Source organism: Dromaius novaehollandiae, chromosome 32 (genome assembly GCF_036370855.1).
Source record: "Dromaius novaehollandiae isolate bDroNov1 chromosome 32, bDroNov1.hap1, whole genome shotgun sequence".
NCBI lineage: Eukaryota > Metazoa > Chordata > Aves > Casuariiformes > Dromaiidae > Dromaius > Dromaius novaehollandiae.
Window position 1 is genome coordinate 1,369,712 of NC_088131.1, and position 14,995 is coordinate 1,384,706.

General features: G+C 51.0%; 2 long non-coding RNA genes across 4 annotated transcripts; both read right to left on the reverse strand.

Moving 5' to 3' along the window:
* Nucleotides 1–439: 439 nt before the first annotated feature.
* Nucleotides 440–5,572, reverse strand: LOC135324572 (uncharacterized). 3 transcript variants are annotated; one of them, XR_010385902.1, is made up of 5 exons: nt 5,403–5,572; nt 4,203–4,330; nt 3,633–3,799; nt 1,901–2,058; nt 440–1,229 (listed from the first exon to the last, which is right to left on the reverse strand). It is a non-coding gene; the product is annotated as an uncharacterized LOC135324572 (long non-coding RNA). The 3 variants fall into 3 exon arrangements; XR_010385904.1 differs by having other exon boundaries at nt 4,203–4,325; nt 5,403–5,571; XR_010385903.1 differs by lacking the exon at nt 440–1,229 and adding an exon at nt 1,299–1,778 and having other exon boundaries at nt 5,403–5,571.
* A 2,494-nt stretch (nt 5,573–8,066) lies between these two features.
* Nucleotides 8,067–13,397, reverse strand: LOC135324551 (uncharacterized). The gene is made up of 2 exons (XR_010385888.1): nt 12,787–13,397; nt 8,067–8,610 (listed from the first exon to the last, which is right to left on the reverse strand). It is a non-coding gene; the product is annotated as an uncharacterized LOC135324551 (long non-coding RNA).
* Between the last annotated feature and the right edge of the window lie 1,598 nt (nt 13,398–14,995).

Genomic DNA, 14,995 nt, shown 5'->3' on the forward strand with positions numbered 1-14,995 from the left:
AATAACACCTACTATCACTGCTGGGGCAGTACTGATTTGTCAGGGCCTTGAGAGACAAGGGCAGGACCCGAAGAATGAAGACACATCCACCAGCAGAAACCGCAACAGTAAACAACCTACCAAGGCACCCAATAGGGAGCAGGAGACCCCAGACCTAAATATTACTATTGGTCCAAACTACTGTGTGAAGGGTGGAGAGCTTAGATTGGAAAGTATCATTGCCCAGGGATTTCTTTGTTCGGGGTCCCTCTTCGGAGGCACCCAGCCTGAGCTGTAATTCGAACGGAGTCAGCAGAACATCATTTGACTTGGACTGGTGGTAGCCAGCTCTTTCTCTCCTTTTCCAGCTTTCTCTGTCTTTTCCCCTTACCCTTGTTCCCCTCTTCCCTTCGCCTCTCCTTCACCTTTCCCCACCACCTTTCCTCCCCACTTTGTGGAAAATAATGTTAAACGGTTGTACGATATTTGACCGGTTTTAGCGTCTTAATCACGTCCTTGGGATCGTAACGAAACCCCCCCGATATTGGATCGGGACAAGGGATGGGGTTGGATTTTAAATTCTGCGCCCCGATTGCTACATGAGCAAACTGTAAACCCTGACTGATAAAGAGTGAGCCCCACAAAAGAAAGGAATAACCCGTAACTCCTGCGTGAGAGACCCTCAGCAGCAAGCTAAACAATCAACCTTAAGTGAAAAATTCCAAACCCTCAGCTTTAAGCAACAAGCACCAAAGCACCCAAAGCTGTTTCCAGAGCATGGAAACAGTCAAGAGAAGCCAAGGAGTTTTGCCCGCAGCTTAGGAAGCTTTCCCTTCCTTTAGAAGTACAGCAGAACAGGAAGACAAGCACCAGAATTGCGTTACAGTTGCTGTTTAGAGGCTTGGTTTTAGCCACCATTCAAATGTGAGCATGTGCAAGCGTCACTCCACAGGACTGCACTAAGCTGCACTTGCACTGAACCTACCTGAAAGCCTGCAAGCACTAATTCATCTCTGGGTCAGGCAATTAGTATGTTTGGTCCTCTCAGCTCCGTGGGCAAACGGCCACAGTGACCACGGCTAGGGGACGAACGCCTCGCACCTCCCAGCCCCACTCGCGTACGATGCAGCCCAGGACTTAGCCGTGTCCATGCCGCAAGTCAGAGCTCATCCTCCACAGCCGGCCACGCATCTCCGCAGAGCTCCCAGCTGCGATGAGGCTCCTTCGACTGCCCGACTGGGCTTCAGCACCTGCAAAGAGGCCAGAGCGGTTACCGAGAGGCCAGGCAACTGCACAGCCCTCCTACTAGAACTGCTCCCTAGTCCAAGGCCCGTGATTGTTCCCACAGTCGTGACCGACCCTCCCGTGCTGCTTCAGTCACCCTCTCTGGCACTGCTTCATCGCAAAGATGTCAGAGCGGCTCTCACGCACGGGCAGGCTCGCTCAGGCACCCGGCCACCTCCAGCCTTCGCTAGATGGTCCTCTGCAGGGAAACTGCCTCTGACGGACACTCTCAGAAAGCACTGTCCAGCCAAGGCAGGATAAAAACTGAGGCCTCCAAAAACTCCAAACTCCAGAGAGACAGAGCTGACGGGTTATGGTAGGTTGTGGTTTTGCTGTGTACTCTGGCGCTGTTGCTCGTACACACGTAACCCCATTTCTCTGCTATAGCAAAGTTACTTTTGTAGCTGGCTCCTAAAAGGAACCGTAACTTGCGACAGCAAAAATCCCGTCTGACGGCAGTGGTAACCGGTAGCTCTTCGCGGCAGCATATAGTCGTTGCCCGAAGTTCCGAACACCTAGGATTAACACAATCCATAAATACAAAAATACTGCCGCTACAGAGTGTAAAGCCAAGCCAAGATTTCTGCAACCGAAAAAGAAAAACCTCTTTGTGTCTGACAGAACGAGCCGTACGCACCAGCGCCTGTAGCTCAAGGCTAGCGACCCCTCCCGGGCGACGCTCTTCTGGCAGGCTGCGGATCCGAACTCCTCCCGTCCTGCCTAAGAGTCTCCGCTGGGACACGACGACTTTGCCAGCCAGCGCCTGTTGATGGAGGCAGAGTAAAATCCATCGCCCTGCAAAAGTACAGAGCAAAGAAAGAAGAAAAAAAAAAATCAAAGCTCTGCAGAAAATCGTAAGAATCCAAAGCTGTCTGCAAGCACAAAAGCGGATCTAATACGCACACGAGCAAGGTAAATGAGAATACACGAGCCACGAATACCACTTCCCCCAGCCCCTGGTTTGGAAGCTACGGTGACAGTCGGGCTTGCCGTGACAGGGAAGTTAGACTAAGCAGCTGCTAGAGATTAATCTTTCAGAAACCTTCTGCGTCCGCATCTCTGGCACAACCGTGCTCTGCCCCTCCATCCATTCAGGCACACGCCAGAAGATCCACTGCTTGTAACACTTGCACAGTAACCACCCCTCTGCCCCCGCTCGTTAAGATCAGCGCCCGCTGTGCCACTTGGATAGAGGATACTCTGCTGTCTCTTCATTTCCCTGACGTTACTACTTTAGAAGTAACTGAACAGATTGGATTGCCCCTGTGCGATCAAAGCTAAAAGTCTCAAAGACGCTTATCAGCTCAGATTGCTGCTAAACAGTCTTTCTCACAGCCAGAGAATTTTTGTTCTGGCCCCAAAGGGGACGTAAGGGTGAGGCTACCGGCACTCACTTTCCTTTACCGCCATTTTCTAGCGGTGCTGCTCCCACGGAGTCAGCAGATGTGGAAAGCATTACCGAAAAAGGCTTTCCTTGCCCTGGGAATTTGAGGGCAGCAGGTTTTACAGCCACTTCTCCCAGTTCAGTGAAAGCAGCGTCACGTTCCGTGTCCCAGCTCCATTCATGACTCCCTCCCACTACTTTCCACCACGGTCTGCTGATACCGGCAAAGCCACGTTAACGCTGCTGGAGGAAATTAAATCTTCCTAAAATTGCTCCAAGTTGGAACTGATGAGATGGAGCCTTAATTCCACAAGGCTTTAACCCTTCTTCTATCCACCGTCTTCCTGTTTCCCCAAATACCATTGCCAGGTAACTAACCCGGGGCTCGCACTCATTGAGCCTTCCTGAAATTGATCTCTTAGTTTTACACTTCAGACACTTCTCTCTCGCTCCCTTCCTCTTCAGTAAATCTGGTCACTTGACTACCAGTCCCCTAAGACAATAATTTGCTGTCTCGCAGCTCTTAAAAGTATGATGCTTCACAGACACGTAAAGTCACACGCAGAGATGAATGTACGCAGCATACGTCTCGTAATGCGTACAGACCTTCCATTATATGTTGGTGATCTATTATTCCAATCACTATTAACAGCGATCCTTCCTCACCAGGAGGAACGGGCTTTCCCTTTTTCTAGCAGAGGGAGACAGCTTTCACTTGGCTCCATTTGATTTTATTACTTCAGCTTGCTTATATTCATATATAGTCTCTTCAACTTCAGCCACGGCAATTAATCTAAAAAAGTAAGTATTACATCTTTTCCTTTCCATAGCTGCATGGACGATAACAAAACAAAAGAGAAACAGCCAAAGCAAAGCTAAGGCACATACAGGTAACAGCAGCCACAGGGTAGGAATGGGTTACTTAGTCCTCAGCGCTGCCTCGGGGAGGCCGAAATAATGACTAACAGTCATTATCGATAGTTACCTTAGTTACCCGTGCCAGAACGCCGCCTCCTGTAGCAGTTCCTGGTGATATCGAGGGTCCACTGCATTTTGGCTTCCTTGTTTCATCCCGTCCCTTCGGTATTAATCACAAGAAAATGCTTGTCCGTCTCTTCTCTTTGTCAGCATTTGCTGTCCTTGGTGCCATCTCTGTAAGAAAGCGATAAACTCGCGTTTTACTTTCAGGGAAACACTTAGGTTTACGCATGATCTTTTTCTCTTTACCCTGTTTTCTCCCCCCCCTCCCTTTTTTTTCCTTCTTTCCCTTAAAGGAAAGATATTAATACGGCACGTTACATCATACGTTACAGGGTAAACAGTCTGGAAACGTTACATACAGCAATTAGGGCTAGGTTATTAGGCAGGCGGGCACGTCGCCTAATACTTACCCAACGCCATCTTCCATGAAACCTTATTTTTATTCTGCTTCGGTATTACTGTGACTGTTCTCAAACCCTTGTAGACGCGCACTTAACCGACAACACTCTCGATCTTTAACTACGTGGAAGAACGATAGCCCTTGATTTGCCTGTCTCCGTTTCAAACCTATTACCTTTTCGAGACAGCGCCTAGATTCCTCTTACGCTCGGATGCTGGCCTCACAGGCGACGACCAAAACGAACAACCGGATCCCCAGGTCTCGCTGCTTCTCTTCGAGATGTCCCCCTTCGGTGGACTACCCTGCCAAACAAACCAAAAAGACTGCCGAGGCCGCGAGGGTATCAGGTGTTTGCACCACTTCTCCGAGGCTTTCGGGGTGATTGACGTAACCGCTTCGCTTCACGTTACTCACAGCTACCTTCATCGAGTACTTAGGGCTAAACCTGTTCCTATTTGCAGAGGGGCTTGTTGCTTGTTTAAACTTGACATATAGTCCACAACCTGCTCTGCGTGCTCCCTAGTCCCTTCTGCTTTTGCAACACTTGTGGTAATTCAAGGCGGTAATTAAGAGTCCCCATTGTCCCACAGGCTGGAGCAAGGCATTGCTGCTGCTCTGAGGAGGTGCCTAAAAGCCACGCTCTTTTCTGTAGCGTCACTGGGGCTTCCCAGAGCCCATCAGTGTTCTCTTTGGCTTTTCCCGAGCCTTTTAGGTTTTTTAGGCTATTCCTTAGCCCACCATTTCATGGCAATGTTCTCCTTAAACATTGTGCACAGCACGATTATCCCAGATCAGCCACATCGTGTACGTACAGAGGCTTCTCAGAGGCGGCTCAGAAGAAAAGAGAGAAAAATCTCCTTGTCATCTGCGCATCCACCCGTCAACACTCTTCACCAGGAAGCGCTGTAAACTCCCGGTTCCCTAAAGCGGGACTGAGTCGAGGCGGAGACGCAGATCACATCCCATCTTTGTTAGAATGCCTCACTGCTGCGGGGCCCGGGCCCGGGAGTGGTTTTAGGAATGTTTGGGGCTTTGGACAGAGTGCAGGGGACGGTCTAGAGGCAGTGACAATGTTGCGGCAGGGCTCAGAGGCGTTGTGGGGCCTGTGGGGGTGTTGGAGCAGGATTTATGGGTGGTTTAATGGCTTTGGGGGGGGCTGGTTGCAGGAAGGGTGGGACTCTGCGGGGCCCTCGGGGTGGGGGTGCCATCCCAGATGTGTAGGGAGCGCACAGGGGTGCCCCACGTGGCTGTCAGCTCGGCGGGAGGAGCCACCGGTCTCCCACCCCACCAGACGGGGGTGGGGGGGGAGGGGAGAGGAGGAGGAGGGATCTAGGAGCTCGCACAGAACGCCAGAGGAGGCAGCAGGGAACTCACCAAGGGCCCCGCATCCCAGAAGAGCTGCCAAGGAACCCGCGTCCCAGACGAGAGGAGGCATCAGGCTGCCGTGCCGCTGCTGGACACATCCAGACCCCCGCGCAGACACCCCCACACACACTCCTCCAGGCTGCGTCCGCAGGGGCGAGCGCACGCCCTGGCCCGCGCTGGGGAGCAACCGGGGCCCTACAGGCGACACACGCAAAAGGGAGAGTCAGAGCCGCGCTCCGGCAGACCCGGCGCGGCGCGGCGCAGCGCGGAGCCAGGCCCGACCCCTCCCCCCGCCCCGCCGCCTCCACGCAGCGACGGCCCCACCAGCCAGGACACAGCCCGACGCCCGCGGCCACCCAAAAGTACACCCTCGCCTCACCAGGGCCCCCACATGCTCGACTCCAGGCGGCCTCTGCCCTCGCCCGCCGCCGCCCAGCCAAAACACCCGCTCTGCTCGCCGCCATCTCGCTCCCTGCTGCCGCGCATGCGCCGCCGGCCGCCAAGTGCGCGCAGCCGCACCGCGCACGGGCTGGCTACGGACCGCGCGGGAGGGGCGGGGGGGAGCGGCAGCGGCAGCGGCAGGGAGGCGAGACCCGCAATGGCGCCCTCGCGTGGTCGCAGCGCCGCGCTGCAGCCGGCCGGCTCCCGCGGGCGACCCCGGCGCTCAGGCCGAGCAGCGAGCGCCCCGAGGCTGCTCTGCCCGCGCCCGAGAGAGCGGCGGGGATCCGCGAGCAGGCGCCGGGGCTGCGCCGGGGAGGGAGTGCCGCGGAGCAGCTCCGAGACGGCACTGCCCGTCCCCGCGCCCCCAGGAAGCGCCGAGAAGGAAAAGCCCTCTCGGGAAAAGCGCTCCCGGTCCGCGAGCACCGGGCAGGGGGCACGAGCGCGGCCCCTTCGCTTACCCGTCCCCGAGAGAGCGGAGAGTAGCGGCCAACGCGGCGACCGGCAGCGCACACGTGTGCGCCGGCTGCCTGCACTGCTCTTCGCACGCAGCGGTGGCCGGCGGCGGCTGCAGTGCTGCCTCGTCGGCACGCGAGGACAGCGGTGAGCGGGGCGGAACGCAGTGCGCGTGCGCAACGCCGCTGAGCGTGCGGTGCCGCTTTTCAGACCCGCGATGGCAGCAGTGAGCGCGGCGGAACGCAATGCGCATGCGCGCTCCCTTTCGCTGCAGTACCGCCTTCTCCCCAGGGTCAGGGTCCACTCAATAAACAAAATGGTGTGATAAATGTTGTAATCTGCTCCAAGTGCCTTCGTATAAGAGAACGACATCAAAATGAGGTATTGTTGCATTTAGTCTCCACTACACGTGCTACCCCAGCACCACGGACTTGCTTTAAAGGATCAGTGACGTACGCGGTCTGGCAGTAATTAATATGCACAGAATAAATATGCACTCGATAAAGTAGGAGTGTGTTGGAAACTTGCACGGGAGGAGCTGACGGAGGGAAGACCCAGACGCTCAATATGAGTGATCAGTGTACTTCAACTTTATTAGGTGTGGTCTTTCTTTATATAGCACAGGACTAATCAGGCTCATACATATTGCAAAAGCTGAGCTCCTTATTGGTAACAGCAATTTGGTTTACCCAGCAACTTCTGCATTACATCACCCGCAAGTTCCCAGGACTAATCATTGATAACACCTTGGAGCCAAGGACAATGTGTCCTTGGCTCTAGCTGTTTTTACTCTCATACGGGACTTGGCTCACATCAACTGTGTGCGATATGCACTTAGTTCTGCTTCCTTTAGTTGTTCAATCTTCACATGACCTCTGCCCTCAAGCCAGTCCTCCACAATTCCCCCGTTTTTATTTTGTGCGAGAAAGACCTTTTTAGTTAATTGTTCAAGCTTTTGTGTTAAGCAGCTAAAAATCACTCTTACAACAATTAAAACTAATACAATTATGAATAGAATACGTAGCCCTTCTTTGATCAAGCTCAAAATCCAGGTACTCACATTACCAAACATCTTTCTAAACAGATCATCAAACCAATTATACTGTACGGTGATTCTCTGGGTGTGGTCCTTTAGCCATTTCAATTGCTCATAGATTGACTGTCCATGATCAGAAAGATTAAAACAACACATTCCTTCAAAATCCTCACACCCGCGTCCCTGTGCTAAAAGCAGAAAGTCTATAGCTGCTCTATTTTGCAACACTGCATGTCTCAGGCTATCCATATCCTGTGACATTTCAGAGAGAATTTGTGTAGTAACATTTGATTGCCTAACAGCCCAACAAGCAAGTTTATTTAGATTAGACATGGCATGCGCAACTGCAACGTTAGGAGCTAAAGCTGCGGCGAAAAACCTTTCCGCAGGCCCCCATAATTCTACATCATCAGCGCAATCTGAACCTAGTTTTTTCAATTCACGCTTGCCTCGACGATTCTCACTTCTTCTATGTTTGATTGCTGCAGTCAGATTTGACCAACGCTGATCATGTAAGTCAGGGGCGAAGAGTGTCAGACGTCCTATATAACAAGGTCCCCCATAAGCGTTTCCTGGCATGCCTTGCCATGCTCTGTCACCACAAATTAGAAAAATACCAGGAGGCAGTGCCTTAGGGGCACTCATAGGCCACATTGAGTTGTGATCATTTACTCCATAGGCCCCAAGTGGCTCACTATTATTGGAGTTATTCCACCCACAATAATTACCATTGGCGTTAAACCCTAAAGTTCTAGACGTTATGTTCGTCCAATGAGTCTTATTTTGTTTACCTTTATTTAGTATAAAACAGGTTTGTGTCCAATTATCACTAGTGTTTCCTACTGCTACTGACCCTAACAAATCTAATTCTTGTGGATCCCATGGCAACGATATATTAAGATGTTGCAGTGCAGCAACCACTCCGTCTGAGAGGTTGCTCGAGAAGGACCCACTTAAAAGAGTGAGTGAAGTTGAGTATGGGCCTAACAGCTTGACCAATTCCTTTGGAGCTCCTATAGACACCCCAAATAGACACGTCCGGAAGGGATCGCTTCCTAAGGCTAGAGACAAACAAAAGGTGCACTGGTTAGTTTCGTTAGCCCATGTAACCCACATATTCTGTTGAGTATCAATCTGAGACAACATTGTAGACCCTTCAGCAATTATCATAATCAATAGGACAATTTTGCGCAGAGTTGTCTGTCCGATTCCGAGCATGGTCTTTGTCCACAGTCGCTCCTTCGTCTATCACAGGTTTCGTAAATCTGCTGGGAACCCAAACCGGTCCTGTGGGAGAAGATATACACACATAACCACGCCCTACATATATTACCTCTGCTGGACCTATCCATACTCCCGTTTTCATGTCCCGGTATTTTACTCTAAAGGTCCGGCTACCAGCCTTTTCTTCTTCTATATGATGTTTGATTGCTGGTGGTTCTTTGTCGTCCCCGAATACACACAAATAGTTTAGTACGAATAGGGTCTTATCAATTTTTTCCTTGATGTCTAGGATGTCCTTAAACTTCTCTATATATTGTTTGACAGTGCTGTTTGCTCGTTCAACAACCGCCTGACCATTCTAGGTCGTTGGGTTTCAATGGCAGCCAAATGGTATTCGGTGGTGCTCCCTCAATTTGCAATATTCGGTTTCTTCCTTTCCTAATGAGTTCGGCCATCGTTGAAATTTTTTCTTGAATAGTTCGTTTTGGTTGTAACGGTGGTGCTATCCATTCTAGTACAATGGGTTCCGCCAACCCTCTTTTTTCCCCGTTTTTATTTTGTGTTGTGTAATGGCTCCCATTAGGTATTGTGGGCCACATAAAATAGTAAGATCAAGTGGCTGATTTTCCAGGCGTCGATGCGTAGCACGCGTAGTAATTAGCGATGCAATTTCCTGGAGTACCCGTTGCTGTTCCTCTGTGAGCGTGACGGCAGCCGCTGGGTCTGTTCCCTTCAGCAAGGGGCGTAGCAGATTTAAAAGTTCATTAGGAATGCCGACAACCGGACGGATCCATTGGAGGTCTCCTAATAGTTTTTGAGCATCATTGAGTGTTCTTATGTCAGTCCTGATTGTCAATTTCTGTGGTCTGATGGTGGCATTCGAAATATGCCAACCTAGATACTGCCAGGGGCTGGATTCTTGTACCTTTTCCGGGGCCACTACAAGTTCCTTTTTCTTTAATTGTGTGATTAGATCAAATTTTTGTTCAGGAGAAAAGGGGGTTTTTTGTGCCAACAATATGTCGTCCATGTAGTGATATATCATGGTCTCTGGCCACTGTTGACGTAACGGTTGAAGTGCCGCATCGACATAGAGTTGACAGAGGGTTGGTGAGTTTCGCATACCCTGCGGTAGTACTGTCCATTCAAATCTTTGGTCTGGCCCCTCTCTATTGATAGCAGGGAGTGTAAATGCAAATCGCTGTTTATCATCTTCATGGAGGGCTATAGTAAAGAAACAGTCCTTTAAATCTATGATTAGCAGGTGCCAGCCTTCTGGGATCATTGCTGGATTGGGTAATCCCGGTTGTAAAGCACCCATGTCATGCATCTGTCTGTTTACAGCACGTAGATCGTGTAAAAGTCTGTATTTGCCGGATATTTTCTTGATCACAAATATTGGGGTATTCCAAGGGCTGGTAGATAGTCTTAGATGACCTTGTTTGTACTGTTCCTTTACTAGTTCATGTGCTTGAATGAGACTTTCCTGTTTAAGCGGCCATTGCTCTACCCACACAGGCTGATCAGTCCTCCAGCTGAGTGGGATTGGGAAAGTCCAGGCAATGGCCGGTGCTATAAAGGGTGTTCCGAGGTAAGCACCATACCCATCTGGGCAAGGATATCGCGCCCTATTAATGCTTGCACTCCTTCAGGTAGGGGTAAAATGGAAACGGAGCAATTAACCACCTTGTTCCCTATAGTCCATTGTAGCATCGATGATTTCCGGGCGAGGGTGACCCCGCCTACTCCAGCTACCGTGGAGCTGGTCTCTCGGGTTGGCCAATGCTGGGGCCAAATCTTAGTGCTAATTATTGATACATCCGCTCCAGTGTCCAATAAGGCATTAGTGCGTATAGATTCTTCCTTATACTTTACAGTCACGGTTTGTCGGGGCCTTTGATGCATTCCGACAGTCAGTAATACTACACTTCCAGTGGAACCAAAAGCACCATAGCCTCGTGGTTGCTCTTTCGCTGGTGCCACCCCTACAGTCAGGTGGGGAAGCGGAATAAGCTGGGCTATTCTCGATCCTTGCGGTATGTGCATAGGTGGAAACATTGCTGAAACCACAATTTGTACTTCCCCGAAATAGTCCTTGTCGATCAATCCTGTCAAAACTTGTAATCCTTTCATTGTAGCGGGCGATCTTCCAATCAGTAAGGCACCTACTGGCTCATGATGATTAATAATTACTGGTCCGTAGACATTCGTCCGGATTCTTGTTGGCTTTGTATCCAATGAGGTGGCGTCTACTGCTGTTGCCAAGTCCAGTCCGAGACTCCCTCTGGTGGCTGGTCGAAGACAAAGGGGTTCATGGCGTTCGGAGTGGAGCTGGGCGCCGGCTGAGGTGGTTGTGTTAACTGCGGGGGTTGCTGAGTTGTTGTGGTGAAGGCCGCCTTTTGTGTCGTCGCGGGGCGGCTCGTCCCGCTTCTCTGGGCGTTTCCCGAGCCAGCCTTCCAGCAAGCCGCTCCATCATGTTTGCTGCTTTTGCAGTTGGGACACCATACTCTACTAGCTTGGCATTCTCTGCGAAGATGACCAACAATGCCGCATCGGTAGCAGTGTGCCGATCGTCGATTAGGGGGGATATTTCCGCCGGGATTTTGCAAAGGAGCAAGGGCAGCGAATACCTGTCTTTGATTCTGTTGCATATTATCCCGCAACGCCTGTGCTTGCTCTCTCATGCTCTCTCCTAATTGTTTCACCGCCTCTACTAGCATAGCTTGCGGTCCTACAGGTACCTGCGCCATTCTTTCTAGCCCCTCCTCAATAGTCCATGTTCCCGGGAGCGTGGCTAAAATACTACGCGTTGAAGGGTTACTATTCTGTATTGCACATTGTTTCAAGATAGTCCCTTTCAGATAATCTGGTACCCCTGCTGCTTGTATAGCATTGGCTACTCTGTCAATAAATAAGCCGAAAGGCTCTTCCCGGCCCTGCTTTATTCCCATATAAGATGGGATACCCCCTGGCTCCTTTAATTGATCAAGCGCCCGCCTTGCTAGTTTCATTGATTCTTTAGCTTTATCTGGTCCCAGCAGGGCCTGCGCTTCTAAGCGGAAATACGCGCCTATCCCCATCAACTCATCTAACGTTACTCCATACAACGGGTCCCCTGGAGCCCTTATAACAGCTACCGCTTCCTGGCATACTGCGTGCCAATGCGCGTTAAACAGCAGCTGCTGATGCTGTGTTAGTATTAACTTCATTATGCTGCGTATGTCCCCCGGCAACAATATATTTGTCCCCCAAATATAGTCCAACATCTGTTGGGTTGGTTCCCCCTTTATTCCCGAATTTTTTTTTTTCTTTTTTTTTTTTTTTTCTTTTTCAAACTGCTTTTATTAGTGGTTTCTGACCATTAATATCATAGAGAAAAACTTATTTCACATTGATAGCCTGAGATGGGTGTCCTCAGATAACTGTGGCCAAAGGAAGAGGAGAAGGAGGAGAGGAGAAAAAGGGGGGGGGGGAGAGAGGGGGGGGAGAGAGAGAGGGGGGAAGAGCGAGAGGGGGGGAGAGAGAGGGGGGGGAGAGAGGGGGGGGAGAGGGGGGGAGGGGGGGAGGGGGGGGGGAGAGGGGGGGAGGGAGAGGGGGGGGAGGGAGGGGGGGGGAGGGAGGGGGGGGGAGGCGCTGAGGGAGGAGGGGGGATCTGCCGCATGGTCAATGTTGCTCCTTTTGGCAGGCCTGTGTTCCCAGACCCTCCCTGGGCAATAGTAAAGGTTCGAGGGGGGTGATGGGTATGGGGACACAGGGGACACCTCTGCATGCGGGGGTTCCTTGAACCCATCGGGGCTTCCCAAACGCTCCGCGGTGGTGACAGCTACTTTCTTTTTTTTTTGTTTGTTTTTGTTTTTTGGGGTTTTTTTGTTTTTTTGGTTTTTTTTCTTTTTTTTCCCTTTTTTTTCCTTTTTTTTCTTTTCTTTTTTTTTCTTTTCTTTTTCTTTCTTTTTTTTTTTCTTTGAGGTGCGAGAGCATTAGTAACTGCCCTCCACGGCTTCATCAGCTTTTTTGCTGTCTTGTTGTCACTTATTACTTCATCAAACAACTTGTCCCCAAATTTTTTCCATTCAGTTTGTTCGAACATGGTATCTGGGTTAACAAAACACCCCTTAGCCACTCCGTAAGCTAATAGCCCTGGGAGTTCCTTATGACATTCTATTCCTTGAGTACCTCGCTTTTCTAAAAAGCATCTTAATAAATAATAAGCCGCTTGTCACTCCGTGGTTACTCACTTACCGTTGCAACCTTTGCAAGACCTGCGGCGAGACTTTCTGGCAGGACCCCGTCTCGTCCTGGGCACGGACCCCCTTTGTTTGTGTCCTCTCCACCTCCTCTGTAACTCTGGCACGTAGACCCCCTTTTGTGTCTCGTCGCCTTTAGCACAGCAGGACCAGCTCTCTCTAGCATTCTGTCGACTCCTGAGTTCTTGATCACCGAGTCCCTGACCGGCAGGGTCCCTGTTCGGGCGCCATTTGTTGGAAACTTGCACGGGAGGAGCCGACGGAGGGAAGACCCAGACGCTCAATATGAGTGATCAGCGTACTTCAACTTTATTAGGCGTGGTCTTTCTTTATATAGTATAGGACTAATCAGGCTCATACATATTGCAAAAGCTGAGCTCCTTATTGGTAACAGCAATTTTGTTTACCCAGCAACTTCTGCATTACATCACCCGCAAGTTCCCAGGACTAATCATTGATAACACATTGAAGCCAAGGACAATGTGTCCTTGGCTCTAGCTGTTTTTACTCTCATACGGGACTTGGCTCACATCAACTGTGTGCGATATGCACTTAGTTCTGCTTCCTTTATTTGTTCAATCTTCACATGACCTCTGCCCTCAAGCCAGTCCTCCACAGAGCCAAGATCGAGGAGGGAGAGGTTGAGGAGGAAGAAGTACATGGGGGTGTGGAGGCGGTGGTTGCAGGCTACGGCTGTGATGATGAGGATGTTGCCCAGGAGGGCAGCCAGGTAGATGCCCAGGAAGAGGGAGAAGTGCAAGAGCTGCAGCTGCCGGGTGTCCACAAATGCCAGGAGGAGGAACTCATTGAGGAAACTGCTGTTGGGCATTTGCTTCCTCTCAGCTTTGGGGACTGTCCAAGGAGGAAAAGGCATTGACAAGTTAGTTTTCTCTGAGCCAAGCCCAAACTATTCTTAATAGAACCCTCCACATTTCCTCTCTTCTCTCCTTTCATTCAGATCCCTTTTCTCATCTCTGGTTTATGCTGTCTGAGTGTGCCATGCACAGCAGGGCCCTCGGGGTGTGGGCTCGAGAGGAGACGGGTGCGACAAGCTGAGTGAAGGGGATTCAGTCCAGTGACCCAGTGGGAATATCCTCTTTTAATCCTTGTGAGAGACGAATACAGCACTCATGGCAGCTGTCTCTGAAAGAGAAGACCCTTGCGAGGGATTCATCTCCCCCAGCCTTGCCCTCCTGAACACAGGTGTCTGTATCAGAATCAGCCCCACCAGCTCCCACTCCAGCAAGCCACAGAAACACTGAAGGGAAGGCAGGGGATGACCCGACCCCTTCTAGACATCTCTGTTCCAGTGAGATGGACCCTCTCCCCACATCAGTTTACCCTCTGCACTCTTTCCCCAGGCACTGCAATGGGAGTGGGACATGACTAGCTCTGATGTACACACTCTGCAGCAGATTACAGCCACCCATTTTATGGAGAGTTCATTGAACAGTTTATTAAGAAAATGGGCTGCAGTGGAGGGATCTGATTCTTGAGTTTTCAGATGCCTCCATCGCACCGTGGGAGCATTCTTTGATGCAGTAGAAATCTTTGGCATTTCCGTTTCTCTCAGCATTAGAACTTAAGTGTCCCAGCAGGAAAAGGGCTCACGGTGTCTATATACTACAGACAGAGTCAGGGGATCTGGACTGTGCAGGAGTCTTGCTGCCCGCTGCCCTGTGCTAGCACCTCTCCCAGCTAAAGGACAATCCCACTCCCAAGTTACTCTAAGAAAGGACCTGGGCTGAGGTGAGAGTGGAGGAATGTAGCTCCAGAGGGAAGATTTCCCCATTCTTCCCTCTCAGAGCAGACATGGAGAGTGTGCTCTGGAGAGCTCGTCAGAGCAGGTGAGGAGGTTTCTGACTTGCATGACCAGCACAAAGACTCCCTGCTCTCACAGATATGCTATGGCAGAGCTGAGGTCTTGTGGAGGGCAGCTTGCAGCCTGGCAGGACACCCCAGAGAGACAGTCAAGAGATCTGAAGAAGGGTGAGGGGGGGCAGCCTTAAGCGAGAGTCAGATCACTCCCCAATCAGATGAAATGCATTGCCTAGAAGGTTAGAAGGGGCCTTGGGCACATCACTGCCATGAAGACAGCTCCACGCAGGACCCACAGGGTCAGTGCCTTAACTGCAACTGAACCCCTCTCCTTCACCCCAGAGAGCAGGGCAGCAAGAAGCAGAGCAGCACAGAGAGGAGAGGAA